This window comes from Pimephales promelas, chromosome 6 (assembly GCF_988280905.1).
Source record: "Pimephales promelas chromosome 6, fPimPro1.hap1.1, whole genome shotgun sequence".
Taxonomy (NCBI): Eukaryota; Metazoa; Chordata; class Actinopteri; order Cypriniformes; family Leuciscidae; genus Pimephales; species Pimephales promelas.
Window position 1 is genome coordinate 21,365,914 of NC_142774.1, and position 10,817 is coordinate 21,376,730.

The 10,817-nt window shown below is 46.0% G+C and overlaps 1 pseudogene; it reads right to left on the reverse strand.

Annotated features, from left to right (window-relative positions):
* Positions 1-8,396: 8,396 nt before the first annotated feature.
* LOC148978551 (uncharacterized) lies at positions 8,397-9,583 on the reverse strand (annotated as a pseudogene).
* Positions 9,584-10,817: the final 1,234 nt, after the last annotated feature.

Sequence of the window (10,817 nt, forward strand, 5' to 3'; positions counted from 1 at the left end):
TACTATTTTGTCTACATGGGAAGGGGTTTCATACATTTTATTTACTCTGTGCATATACTATATAATAATTATATATATATATATATATATATATATATATATATAAATACTCCAGTAATAATTTTGTCACTTTCACCTTTCAGATGTTCAGCACCACCAGACCAGTTGGAATAAGGATTGGAGGCCGGAAATAATCGCCCTCAGTCCACACAGGTTTGCCCCAGACTGGAACCTGGAGTGCAATTGGACACCTCCGTAGAGCAAACCCCATCGGCCTTTTCAAGCACTTTTTTTAGTGCTGATTCAATCAGGACATTGTGTGCCAACACAAACAAGTTGGCAGAGAGAAACATTGCTGCTGGGAAAAGTTGGACCAGCATCAACCCTGCAGAGATGTTCAAATTCATTGGCTTGGTTTTGTACATGGGAGTTCTAAAGCTCCCAGCAGTAAGTGACTATTTTTTTTACAATCAAACATCAAATATTGAAACGTCAATATTTCAAGTATTTCAAATGCAGTCCACAGTGCCATCTAGGGGTGGTTTTGTATATTTTGTAAATTGAGAGATGAGAACATCTCATTTGAATGAAGAGTTTGTTATATAATCTTATTTGTTTGTTTTTCTCAAAAAAAGTATGGCGACTACAGTTACAGAAATGTAAATATTTGTTTTGTTTCTTTATATTTTTTCACCCAGTTTTTTTTTTGCAGGTGTTCAAAAGTCTTTGAGGAATAAATATTTGTTGTAAAATCCCTTATGCATTTATTTTTCATATTTTTATATAATAAAAACAAAAAAAAATTATTTTTGTTTTTGTATTTATTTGTATTTATTGGTGAAATATCACATTATAACTAGGGATGTCCCGATCCGATAGTCAGGATCGGTATCGGCTCCGATCCAGCCATTTTTGCGGGATCGGGTATCGATCAGACGAGGCCGATCCAAATCCGATATTGTGCGTATACTATTATGTTATTGTTAAGCCCCACAGAAGGCACAAAAACATTCTAAAGTACCATAACGTTTTCGTGCACTCTATTATAAGTGTTCTGAAGCCATAATGTGTGAGAGAAATTAATATTTAAGTCATTAAATTCAAGATCACATAAACTTTTTCCTCTCGCGGCTGTCAGTCATTCTCCATTCAGCACTCAAACAGCGCGTCGCGTTCGGTTACAGTCAATGATGATACTATCTTCAAGATGATTCAATGTTAATACTATTATACTTTATCTGTAGATAAAGGTCTACGTTTTCCCATAAAACAACATTATCTTGCTGGACTTTATTCCTGTAACTATCGTGTTACTTCCTACCATGTGTCGGACGCTGTCAGTTAGATCACCTCACCAGAGTCAGAGCACTATTGTTCTTCACGCGCATAGTAACTGAAATTTAAAACTGTTTAAAGAAAAGGCTCAATAAACTATTGTATAGATAGATACTGTTTAATACACTGTCCATCAATATGTATTTCCTTTGTGTTTTTAACTTTTCAAAGCGGACTCGACGCGCAGCATGCATAGGGTGCATACTCGGCTGCGTGCTGCTGTAACTCCACGTGGTTTCAAGCGCATCATTCTGCGCTCGGAATGCGCATAAGCGCTTTGTGCCGCACTGTGTTGGAGTCATTCATATCATAATGCAGTGACGTAATTAAAGCTTATTAACATTAATAATTATTAATGTTGCTGCCTCATTAAATAGCTGTGCTATACATTTAATGTCTACATTTTTTAGTATATAAAAAATATATAAAATAATTACTTGGCTATATATAAAATAATTATCTTTTTCATTTTTGTTATATTGTTTTTCATGAATGTATTTTACAACAATACAAAGAGCAATATGTATTATTCACTAATCTAGTTTATAACAGCATTTGTTGTCATAGATTATGATCATATATTTTGGGGATTTGTTGTTTATCTTTATAATGAAGCTGTCTGTATTAAGTAGATTGTGTTTAACACACACAAGAGTGATAATCAGTTTAACACACAGTTATAGAAATTCTACTTGCTTTAAAAAAACTGTACTGCTATTTAAAATGTAGAACACTGCTGTTTAAATTGTTTTAACTTTAAACCTGTTGGTAGCTAGCTCGCTTTAAGGTCTGAAGTACCTGCATTTTCTTTTATATATATATATAGTGTTTGAATAAAGGGTGGGATGTGAACTATATACTGGAGGTATATTTTAAGGGGCTAATTGAGAAAATTGCTATATTTTTTATTAGTTTAAAAATAAAATAAAAATATCGGATTAATATCGGTATCGGCAAAAGCCAAAACTGTGGCATCGGTATCGGTATCGGTAGTGAAAAAGTGGTATCGGGACATCCCTAATTATAACACGCATAATTGTGTCAAAAAGTATATTTTCAATGCATCCAAATTGTAGCTGAGAATCTGTAGAATCCATAAATATGTCTCTCTTTTCTCTGCTATGAAAATTGACCGTTCCAGAAGCCAAAATATCAACATAGTGCCAGGTGGACTTGGCATTAAAAAAAAACCCTTAGACCTTGGAGGGTTAAAAAATGTTGATTAAACTTTTTTTTAATCATCAAAAACGTTTTTAGTGTTTCTTACTTTGTTTCAAATTTGAGTGTTGGAAAGAAAAATGATACCAAGGATGGTTTTCATGATAATCCTGAAACATATTGCAGAATGTCATTCCGTCTAACAGTACGTCATTCCGGCTAACGATGACAAAGGAAATTAATTTAACCCGTATTTGTGTATTAGATTACACAATTCTGTTTTTTTTTTGTTTTTTTTAAGTATAAAATAAGTCTTATTTACTTTGTTAGACAACATTTTTAAACTTTTTACAGTTTTTTTTTTATTTGGTTCTGAATTTTGAGTTTTCAGCAGCCAAAAATGAGCCCATGTCTATATTAAATACCAAATTGATTATATTAATTATTATTGAAATGTAGTTTTACAAGCACTAATTGTTTGTTGAGCTCCAATTATGGATACCAGTACATTTGTATATGCCAACAATAGTAGAAATGTAATTAATTTAAAAATTGATTACGTTACCCAGGAATGACATTTTCATGGGGAAAAAGATTTGATTCACCGAAAAAATGGTTAATTACATTCTTGAAATGTGTTCATGTCATTGCATTACACACGCAACACTCTAATAAGTATAGAAAGTCCTAAAATTTGACATTTTTGCCAGTTTTATTTTTTTCCACATTTTAAATCCGTCATTCACCCATATCCAACAGCCACGCTTTAATCCAAAAGGTGTCCAACAGCAACGCTTTATCCAAAAGGTATATATCCAAAACTTTAGATAATTCCAAAAGTCCTCATGAGGAGCCCGGTGAAACACATCCGTACTCTTACAATCCCAAAGTTAGACTGAAGCTTCTGGCAGTCACACACTGACCAGATTTAAGCTCCACCCCTAGAACCCTCCCACAACACGTGATGAAGAGGGGCGTGAAAATAGAAAGTTCCCACGCCTCTTCATACAGGACAGAAGCGTCCTTGTAGCTCCTCCCAATTCTACAACCATTAATACCAACCCATGCAGTCATTCTATCTCAAAACACTCAACATGTCTCAAGAGGATATCACCTCACCAATCTCCCCTTCCGGATCTGTTGGTGGATATGCTACAAACGGATACCCCCACCAAAGCATCGACTGGCTAAATAAATTTTGTACGGAACTTGGATTTCACAATCTCGCATTCTTCACGAGCTACGGGGCTGGCGTTTGTGCTGCCGCTGCTGCTGCTACAGTTGCAGCTGAGACCCCTGGCACCACATCTAGTGACAAGCTGGACGGATGCCTTGGTGACACTGGCCACAGGATTATTAAAGCAGTCGTTACCATCATACTAGAATATCTGATTGATAAGCAAATGAAGAAGGATTGCGTTGGATGTACTGTAGACCATCCATCCCAAACAAGACATTCGTGTCTGTTTGAGCCTACACCGTATTATTTTTACAGTTGTTTTGATGAGATTAGTCTGAAACTACTCAAACCTGAGCTGAAAACTATCTTAGCTCGGGCTTTGAATCTGTACGGGGCTACCCCACACCTGCAAAGAATCCAGGGAGCTGTGGAGACCATTTTGTTTGAGCTCAAAGATGAGATGTACATTGTGGAGCATCTGGCATCTATCAGACAGAAACTAGTCGACGAAAGCTGTGAACAGATCTTATACAACGCAGTTGACAACTGGAAACACGTTGATGCTGAAAACCTCGATTCTACCTCAGTTTGAAGATGGGAAACGTCCTCGGGTTACGACTGTAACCCTTGTTCCCTGAGAAGGGAACGAGAACTGCGTCCAAGTGACACTTTGGGGGGAACGCCCCTCAGCGTAGCGTCTCTGAAGCATGAATGAAACTAAGCCAATCTCCGATTGGATCAACGTGATGACGTGATGTGTGACGACACATAGGCGGAAGCATATATAAGGAACCGGCACACACAACATGTCAGCTTCTGTGATGAAGCAAGCGCTCCCAGGCAGGGGAAGGCGTGGCCACGAGACGCAGTTCTCGTTCCCTTCTCAGGGAACAAGGGTTACAGTCGTAACCCGAGGACGTTCCCTATCGAGGGAACTCGAACTGCGTCCAAGTGACACTTTGGGGGAACGAGTACCCACTACGCCACAACGCGCCCTGCCTGTCCTGGTGTGAAGCTGCTCACAGGCACACTCAGGACGCGAGCACAAGAGAGCCGGGTGTCGACGGAATGTCTAAGCTGTAAAACCTAATGAAGGTATGTGGGGTAGCCCATCCAGCTGCATCGCAGACTTCCTGGATGGGGGCCCCTGCGAGAAGGGCCCTAGAGGATGCTATGCCTCTAGTGGACTGGGCCCTCACAGCCAAAGGTGAAGGCATACCGCGCACCTGATAAGCTGTGGAAATCGCATTGACAATCCAGTTGCTGATGGTTTGTTTTGAGGCCGGAAACCCCTTTTTGGGCGACCCGAAACATACCAGCAACTGGTCCGCCTTCTGCCATGAAGAGGACCTCTGAATATATATCCCCAGTGCTCTGACAGGGCAGAGCCTATGAAGTCTCTCCTCATCCGCCGTCAGGTGAGGTGGGGGATGAAATGCCTGCAGAACCGTAGGCCGTGCCACATTAGATGGCACCTTAGGCAGATAGCCAGGCCTAGGGTGAAGGATGGCCTTAATGTTGCCTGGAGCAAACTCCAGGCACTCGTTAGATATGGAGAGCGCCTGAAGATCTCCCACCCTCCTCAGAGAAGTGATGGCCAACAGAAAAGCGACCTTCAGCGTTAGGTTCTTGGCCTCAGCCGACTCCAGTGGCTCGAAGGGGGCCTCAGCCAATCCTTCTAGAACTACTGCCAGGTCCCAAGAGGGAACCCTGGTACGAGCCGCAGGTCTCATCCTCCAAGCTCCACGGAGGAAACGTACGATCAATTGGTGTCTCCCCAGAGACCCATCACCCAACGGAGCGTGGAAAGCCGCAATGGCAGCCACGTACACCTTGAGCGTGGACGGGGTAAGACCAGAGGAGAAGCGATCTTGGAGGAACTCCAGCACTGAAGCCACTGGGCAGTTAACTGGGTCAACCTCACGCCTCCTACACCAATCAATAAACACATTCCACTTTAAACCATACAGTTTCCTCGTGGAGGGAGCTCTAGAGCTGAGTATGGTCTCCACTACTCCAGCTGACAGGCCGGCCTCTAGGTACTGTGCCCCCTCAGGGGCCAGACCCACAGTTTCCATAACTCCGGCCGAGGGTGAAATATTGAGCCCCCCGCCTGTGTTAGCAGGTCCCTCCTGAGGGGAATCTCCCACGGAGGGCCGTCTAGGAGCAATATTATGTCCGAGAACCATACTCGGGCCGGCCACAACGGGGCTACCAACAGTAGACTGATCCCGTCGTGACGGACCCTTTCCAGAACTCCCGGGAGCAAAGTGATCGGGGGAAATGCATACAGACGCAGCCTCGGCCACGTCTGCACCATAGCATCCAGCCCCAGTGGGGCTGGAGGGGTGAGGGAAAACCACAGCGGACAGTGGGTCGTCTCTCGAGACGCAAACAGGTCCACTTCCACAGGGCCGAACCTCTGACATATCGACTCCACCACCTCGGGGTGAAGTCTCCAATCCCCGGGCCTCAGCCCCTGTCTCGACAGGACGTCTGCTCCCTGATTTAGACTTCCCGGGATGTATGTTGCTCTCAGAGACAACAGTTTCCCCTGGGAGCACAGGAGGATCTGATGCGCCAGTCTGCATAGAGGGCGAGACCTCAGGCCCCCCTGATGGTTTATATAGGCCACCACTGACATGCTGTCTGACCTCACGAGGACGTGATGACCTCTGAGGTCCGGCAGGAAGCTCCTCAGAGCCCGGGAGACCGCCAACATTTCCAGGCAGTTTATGTGCCAGGAGGAATGATGGTCCCGCCATAGGCCTGTCGTGAAGCGGCCGTCCATGACTGCGCCCCAGCCCGTGAGGGAAGCGTCTGTCGAAACGGTTTTCCGGCGACATGGCGCTCCCAACACTGGACCTTGGGACAAGAACCAAGCTTTCTTCCACATAACCAGAGAACGAAGGCATCTGCGCGTAACTCTGATTGTGCGGAACGGGTTTCTCCTCGGGGATAACCCCTTGGTTTTTAACCACCACTGGAGGGCCCTCATGTGCAGCAGGCCAAATGGAATGATGTTGGACGCTGCTGCCATGAGTCCCAGCACTCTCTGGAAATGCTTGACAGTGACGGCTTGGCCTAGCTTTATCCCAGCCACTGTGGCCAGAATGGACTCGACTCGCGCAGGCGACAATCGTGCCCGCATTACGACCGAATCCCATACCACTCCCAGGAACGTAGTCCTTTGGGCTGGTATCAACACGCTCTTCTTCGTGTTTAGTCTCAACCCCAGTTTCTGGATGTGGGCAAGAACAACATCTCGATGCTGAACCGCCAGCTCTTGAGACTGGGCCAGAATCAGCCAGTCGTCTATATAGTTGAGCACCCTGATGCCCTGGAGCCTCAGAGGTGCTAGAGCTACATCCATACATTTGGTGAATGTGCGGGGAGAGAGAGCTAGGCCGAATGGAAGAACCCGATATTGGTACGCTTCGCCCCCGAAAGCGAACCTCAGGAACTTCCTGTGGGATGGAAGGATGGATATATGAAAGTATGCGTCCTTCAGATCTATCGTGACGAACCAATCCACGGATTGGATCTGACTCACGATCATGGGAATAGTGAGCATCTTGAACCTGAATCTCCTCAGAGAGCGGTTCAGATATCTGAGATCTATGATCGGACGCAACCCCCCATCTTTTTTGGGAACTATAAAGTAGCGGCTGTAAAACCCGGACTCCCTGTCTAGTGGAGGAATATGCTCTATGGCCCCCTTTGCCAGCAGGGAGTTTACTTCCTGTTCCAATACCCGACCCTGCGTCGGGTTGACTACAGTCCAGACCACCCCATTGAATCTGGGTGGGTGGAACCCGAACTGCAGCCTGTACCCGTATTGTATCGTGCGCAGCGCCCACGGGGAAATATTCGCTAGATTTTTCCATGCATCGAAATATTTTGCCAAGGGAACCAGGCTCTCGAGCCTGGTTTCGGGTATTAATCGGGATTCGTTCTCGACCGCCTGAAACGGATCTCCGGCAGGACTGGACCGAAAACGATTCTCGATGGGCGAACGCAATCGCTGCCCGTCCGCAGGCTCGTGGGGCGGACAAAGCAGCTTGCGATCGCTGGAAACCGATGCGTCCCGAAACGTACTTGACGGCGGGAGAACAACATCGATTTCCTGCGGGCTCCGCGAGGGAGACGACCTCAGTCGCTCCATCACGGGTGGGGCCGCCCGCAGAGATCCTAGCACTGCTAGGACCTCTTAGATGTTTTCTTAGCCTGCAGGACGGCCCTCAGGTCGCCCTGCTTGGCTTGCGGCTTAGATTGAGAGCGCCGTCTATGCCCCCAAGCTCCTTGAGGGGGGGCTCTAGACGCGACGCTCTCTCTCTGAACCTGCCTGTAGGTGGAGGAGCTGGTACCTGGCTGAGGCTGCGACTGCCCACTGGGGGCAGACTTCCTGGATACTGAGCGGCGAGGGAGAAATTGTTTGAAGGCCGCTGATTGATTTTTCGCCTCCTGAAACCTGTCGACAACGGTACTAACAGCGTCGCCGAACAGGCCAGAAGGTGAAATCGGGGCATCAAGGAGGAAAGCCCTGTCTTTCTCCCTGATGCCCGTCAGATTTAACCATAAATGTCTCTCCGAGACCACCATTGCCGCCATGGAGCGACCGACAGCGCGGGCCGTCTCTTTGGTGACTCGGAGAGACAAATCAGCGACCTTCCTCAACTCCGCCACATCCTCCGGAGTTGGTCCCTCGCCCTCATCAATTTCCTTAAGAAGGTCGGCCTGGTACGCTTGGAGAAGCGCCATGGTGTGAAGACTCGCACCAGCCCGACCCGCAGCCATATATGCCCTGCCCACCAGTGAAGATGTTTCTCTGCATGGCTTGGTGGGCAGCACCGGGGCTTTAAAGGATGATGCCGACTCAGGTGATAAATAATTAGCCAAAGGCTGTTCAACCCGCGGCATCATCCCATAACCATTCTCTCGTGCCCCCATGATATTGCTATTTTTTAATATAGTGGGATTGGAAACACGAGAAGAATGGGGTTTCTTCCACGATTTACACACCTCAGTATGCAAATCGGGAAAAAACGGTAAGCCCCGATGACGAGGTTGTTCCCTGTGCTGCAGGAAGCGCTCATCTAATTTGCTTTTAACTTGCACTTCCTGCTTTTCTTGTGGCCAATCGATCTTTAAATGAGCCACTGCACGGGAAACAACCTCTACCAGCTCCTCATATGCGGGGACACGGGGTGGCGAGTCATCCCCGAAGTCCCCGCCCCCTTCGATGCTGAGCACGTCCACCTCCTCGGAAGCAGACAGCTCAAGCATCGGATCCTCGACTCGCGCAGAAGAAGCCGCCGAGCGGGCTTCTGCGCGAGGCTCGAGGGCATCGGAACTGTCCGATGAATCCCGAGAAGGTGCCTCAGCAGCCTCGGGATCCCCAGACAGATCCATTTGCGAGCCCCATGAAGAGCGTCGCCGCGCCGCCTCGGCGGACGCGGGTCCCGCACCACGGGGCTCACGAGGCTGACCCTCTTCATTGAAAAGGGCCAGCCGGGAACGCAGCACGCGGAGCGGTAAAGCCTCACAATGCTCGCAAGCAGCTCCCTCGAGAGCTGCCTGCGCGTGCTGCATTCCCAGACAATGTGTACACAGTTGGTGTGTGTCCCCGCCCGTGATGTAGCGAGGGCAAGGGTGCACACACCGCCTGAAATTCACACTCGCCATTATTCAGATTTTAGGGAGATATACTTGCTTAGACAGACAAACAATAAATAAGACTGACAGTCACAGAGAGCGCTTAGCTGAAGAACAGAAAGCTGACATGTTGTGTGTGCCGGTTCCTTATATATGCTTCCGCCTATGTGTCGTCACACATCACGTCATCACGTTGATCCAATCGGAGATTGGCTTAGTTTCATTCATGCTTCAGAGACGCTACGCTGAGGGGCGTTCCCCCCAAAGTGTCACTTGGACGCAGTTCGAGTTCCCTCGATAGGGAACTGCTGCACCTTCTGGATTGCCAAACATTTCTTTAAATCGTATGTAAAACGTGAGATATCAAATTTGCTGTACAAGATTATCGATGATAATCATGCAACAGGTGATAACGTTACAATGGTTGATAAACGTCTGACAAAATTATCGAATCAGATGAACACTGTAAGGGGAATATCAAATCAATGGAATAATATGATAAACATGTCCATCAAACACATACCTAGCACGACTATCAACAACATTCTTGAACTGATGCCTAAATGCAAGGAATCTCTTAGAAAAGGAAATATATTATGTCTTTGTACGTATGTGACTGATGTTTGTAAATTGTCAAGGAATGAATACCCCGATGTTTGTAAAATGATTGATATTTTAGTTGAATACATGTTGGAGAAAAATTTTGAAATGTGTGTAAATTTTATTTTGATGTTTGGATGAACCGTGTAGATATCTGAAATAAAAATCGGTGTGACATCAGGACCGGTCATTATTTCATGAAGAGTGACAGAGGTAGTAACATGTCAGAGCTAATGAAAAAAGTTTACTATAACCCCTCAAGCCCCGGAGCTTTTGGCGGTAAGGACAGATTAAAACAGGCTGTGTTACAGGAATACGGCGTAAAATTAAATGATAAGGATATTAACGAATGGTTGTCCAAACAGGACGTATATACGTTACACAAGACTGCACCAATAAATTATAAACGGAACCGTGTAGTTGCATACGGTTCCAGGCTGACTTTGTCATGATTCTGCCATCATGTCCATGGTTTCTCCTAGTATAGTGGCAGGATCGTGACAGACCCATGTTTTGTGTGCAAGCGCATGGCCAGCTGTTTTGGCCATGTGCTTGTGTTGTCTCGTTTCTTTACTCCGCCCCCTTGTTATCCTCGTCTCGTCATTATTGTCTAGTCAGTCTCACCTGTCCTTGTCATTAGTGTCTCCCTTTATTATTCCCCTTGTGTTTGCTGTCTTTTGTCGGTTCATTGTTAATCCATGCCAAGTTTGTGAGTACCTATCTAGAGTATGTGTCCTGTTATTCTATTGCTTGTGTCAGTCGTTTATCTAGTAGTATTTTGTCAGTACCTTGTCTAGTAAGTCTTTATAGTCCTTGTCAGAGTCTTGTTTTGCCCCCTCGTGGGCTTTGTTTTCCCCTTTTTTGTCTACAATAAACTATCTGTGATTGC